Consider the following 4,879-nt stretch of genomic DNA (forward strand, 5'->3'; position numbering starts at 1 on the left):
ACTGAAGAGATTTGCTTCAACTTGAAGCTAGCTCTTGTGTGTTTTCCTTTTTCACAGGCTGAGCAAAGAGATTCCTTTGCAAACGAGTGTTGAGGAAGACCTGTGACAAGATCATTTCTTGACAGCTCACTGAGTGTCTTGAAGTTGAGATGAGATAGCCATTTGTGCCATAACCAGTTAATATCTAATGAGGCCTTAGAGAAGAAGCAACTATTCTTAGTTAGAGGAGAATTTATATTGATGATGTAAACATTCTCTAGACGAGAACCGGTTAGAGCAACTTTATCATCTTTGTCGAGAACATGACAAGAATTCTTTGAGAATTTAACTGTATAATCTTTATCACACAGTTGGCTGATGCTATGAAGATTGTGCTTCAGTCCTTCAACGTATGCAACGCGTTTGAAAGTTATTGTACCGTTGGATAATATACCAAAGCCTTTGGTATATCCTTTTCCTTTGGTATATCTCCAGTCATATGTCTTGAACAGCCACTGTCCAGATACTATATGCCTTTGACATTCGGAGCAAGGAAACAAAATAAGAATTGCTATTGGTACCCAGCTATTTGGGTCCAACTTTGTTAGAGGCTTCATCATCTGATACYGAYGAATCATTATCAGTAGATGGCATCATTAAACCTGAAGAGGTTTGAATGGAAAGAGGAACAACCCTTGATACTATCAAGGTAGTTTCAGTGGAAGTCTTCACTGAGTTTGAAGAAGAGACTTTAGTGGTAGGGATTACAACGTTTGATGTTGAAGACTTTTCAGCAGGATTTGTCTTTGCTAAGCCTGAAGAAGAGGCTTCAACGGTTTTCTTCACCTTGACTGCAGGAGCAACCTTTATGGATGATTTCACTTTAGTTGATTTCTTAGCCTTGGTTACTTTCTTGCACAACGCTGGTGAACCAGCTTTGGCGGCAGAAGGACACCTACTGGCAACATGTGTTCTTTCACCACAGTGTTTACACTTCCTAAAACTAGGAGTAGCTTTAGGGCCAGGAAGTATCAGACTAGAAGTGGGACCAGCTCCAAGAATTCCCTTCTCATTAGTTCTAGGAGGAACCTTTGAGAAATTGGATTCCTTAGGTGAAAAGTTCACCTTGAGTTGTGACTTAGATTTCTGATGCGATTCAGATTTCTTAGTCCCTGAAGAAGAAGAAGTTTTGCAAGTTGAAGGAATAGATTTAGATCTATTAGACTTGTTAGACTTCTTAGGAAGGGATGCTGTGACAATGGATTTACCTTTGTCTTTGCACCCAAAACTCAAAGGAGTTCCTTCAAGATGACTCTCAGTAAAAGAAGAGGACTGAGAGGAAGAAGTGTTAGGAATATAAGAGACGAAGGTACCAAATTTAAGCATAGACCTGTCTTTAACACATTCTTCCTGATCATAGGAGAATCCTAGACCAGTCGTTTTCTTGGCTCGAATCTGAGCGTTAATGATCTCAGAAGCCTTGAGGGAAGCTTTGCACCACCCTTCAATGGTAGCTTTCTCAGTCTTGAGTTTAGCGATAGTTCGCTCACGCTCAGTGACAGCTTTCTCACGTTCAATAGTTATGGCTTGGTTTACAATAACCTGATCTTTAAGATTTTCCTCAACAGAGGTCAGTTCTTTGATCTTAGAATGGCAAATCTTCAATTTCTCTTGAAGATCAACGTTAAGCATTTTAGCTTTTGATTTGCCATTGAGGGCATTGTAAAGGTCAACCGTCAGCGTATCCAGTGTAGAAAGAATAGAAGAGGAAGAGGGTTCATTCAGGAAGCATACCTGAGTAGAAAAAGAAGAAGGTGATGGCTCAGAGGATGTAGATGCTTCAGAAGATTCTTCATTTGCATCTATAGCCATCATGCAGACGTAGGCTCTATCCTCTTCATCCGAAGATGATTCATCGGATGATTCAGCCAGTCATGCTCTTCAGCAATAAGGCCTTTACCCTTTCGCTGGATGTTCATCCTCTTCTTGTACTTCTCCTTCAGTTTTAAGTACTTTTCATCTTTGGTCCTGAAGGAGGAATGAGTTTTAGAAGATGGCGTCGCAATCTTCTTTGATCTGCATTCACCTGCAAAATGTCCGGGCCGGTGACAGTTGTAGCAAACAGCTGAAGCCTTGTCTATTCTTTCAGACTTTGGCTTCTCCTTGAAGGATAGCTGAGGAGATATGCGGAAGTTGCTCTTACTGGTGAACATCCTAAATGACTTAGTCAGGACTGCAAGGGACTCATCAAAATCTGTTAAATCAGATTCTGGAATGTCCTCAGAAGAATCTATCTCCGTGATGACCACGGGAGGAAGAGAAGAAACAAAAGGGATAGAAGTTTCAACTGAAGAAGCTTCAGAGATCAAAGCTAAAGGAAAGCTTTTCATTTCCCTGGATTCTTTTACAAGATTTCTTTTTAGTTGACGAGATTGCTCATGGTTAAGCAGACTCCCGTATAAGGTAAAAAGAGAAAGAGTGGACCTGTCATTTGACATCTTGAGACATATGGAAAAGGTGTCCCAAGACTCGGGAAGACATTCTAGAAACTAATCAATATTTCAGAATTAAAATATTCCCTGCCGACAGCCCTAAGATCAATAAGAAGACAGTTAAATCTTTGATGTACTTCAGACAGCGTCTCAGACTTTCCACAGAAAAAGCTTTCATACTGTCTTACTAGATTGATCTTTCTAGTCTTCTGAACCTGAGTGGTTCCTTCATATTGGACATAAAGTGTATCCCATACGGATTTAGAAGATTTAAGTTTCATCACTGAGTGATAGATCTCATCAGAAAGAGACATAGCTATTATAGACCGAGAACGCGTGTCTATAGCTATCTTCTTCTTGTTCTCATCGCTCCACTGATGTGGAAGCTTTGGAATATGCCGTTCAGGAATCGCGACAGTCGTAGCTGTTGCTGGAACAGTCGGAGCAATAGCAAATGGAATATATGGTCCATTTTCTATGTAATGTGGAATTTCAGGATCCACACCTTCCAGAAAGAGGGACATCCGCTTCTTCCAGAGACTAAAGTTTTCACGAACAAACTGGGGAGGTTTGGCAAGAGAGCCATTATCTTTTGTGTGTGTGTGTGTTTGCAATTTGTAAAGCCATTTTTAAGCAGTAAAGTTATCTAAGAAGAGATAAACTAGTACAGAAAAATAGCTAAACACAAGGAAAGAAAGAAAACACTGCTCTGATACCACTTGTGGTCCCGTAAGGGTCTACAAGAAGAGAAACAGTTTGTAGAAGGGGGGATGAATACAAACACAATATTTTCAAATTTAAAATATATATTCATAGAGAAGATCAATACAGATTTTACAAGATTGTTTGCGGAAAGATAAGGTAATAAAAACCTATCTAAAYAATCTTTGGTTACACACAAAGCTTTAGCAAATACAAGAAAAGAAGTTGCTATAAGAAAAGATCCTTTACTTAAGCTAGAAAATGCTTGAAGTAAGAATTAGGTTAGAGAGAGAGATGCGCACTCTCTGCATAGAGAAGAAATACTTCTATTTATACCCAGTGCATTAAATGTTCATTTAATGCAATAAGGTAGGGTTAGAGAGTGTGTCAAGCCTTAAGTGGAAGACTTGTCCTTTGCCATAGTGAATAGTACAAAAGCACTATTTATGAGCAGACATTCTTACCTAAAGTTGGTGGACAAAGAGTCGACTAATCGGCTCCGTATCATACTAACTTTCGTAGGGGAATGGGTTTTGTCCTTTGTATGCATAAGGACAAGACAACAACAATTGTGCTAAGAAAACTTCCTTTGATCGCTGAATGCTGGAATGACCAGAAGGTCTCATCATCATTCGCTGAAGTTTGAGCAATCTTCACACATATGTAGACAGACTTGTAATCACTGAATACTGCTTCAGATCACGTACTCGTCAGTCTCTAATCTTCAGTTTCAGTCTTCGATGGTTGCTGAAGGTTCTTTGGTGTGAGTGTTGTCTTCTTGAAGTATTGTGGTCTCTGATAGATTTACAATGCAAGTTCTTCAGCGATCACTGAACAGACTCAGTGAACATCGCTGGAACTGAAAATACAGAAACATAAATACAACGTATAAGTGAAAAGGGATTATCATCAAATCACTGAGAGAGAGAGGATCAACACTTACCTAAAGTTAGTGGACAATAGAGTCGACTAGTCGACTCCATACCGTACTAACTATTAGAAAGGGTATGGGTTTGTCCTTTGTGTGCATAAGGACAAGACAACAACAATCGTGCTTGACAAGCTTCCTTTGATCGCTGAATGTTTGATTAACCTGGAGGTCTCTTCAGTATTCGCTGAGGCTTAAGCAATCTCTACATATATATATATATAGGCAGGATTGTTATCACTAAGTACCGCTTCAGATCATGTACTCGCTAGTCTCTAATCTTCAGTTTCAGTCTTCGACTTTGTCTGAAGGTTCTTTGGTGTGAGTGTTGTCTTCTTGAAGTATCGTCGTCTCTGATTGAATTACAATACAAGTTCTTCAGCGATCTCTGAACAGGCTCAGTGATGATCGCTGGAACTGAAAGGACAGAAACATAAATACAACGTATAGGTGAAAAATAATTATCGTCAAATCACTGAGAGAGAGGATCAACAATCTCCCCCTATTTGATGATAACAAGACAACATAAAAAAGTTGTCTTATCAAATAACAATAAGGAAAAGTTACATATAAAGTACATGTCCTTTTTTACTATTTTGGGATCTTTTTCAGTGAGTCAGTCTTTGCTTGAGAATTTTCCTTAAGTTATATCTAAGAGAAAATTACAAGTATGGAAACTAAAACTGAAAACTTATTCACTGACTTATAGATTGTCAGTGAATGTAAAAAGTAACATTGGAACTCACAGACTTGTGTCCCTATTACTTTTTTCAGGGAT

This window comes from Cynara cardunculus, assembly GCF_001531365.2.
Source record: "Cynara cardunculus var. scolymus isolate 2C chromosome LG 13, CcrdV1, whole genome shotgun sequence".
NCBI classification, from domain to species: Eukaryota; Viridiplantae; Streptophyta; class Magnoliopsida; order Asterales; family Asteraceae; genus Cynara; species Cynara cardunculus.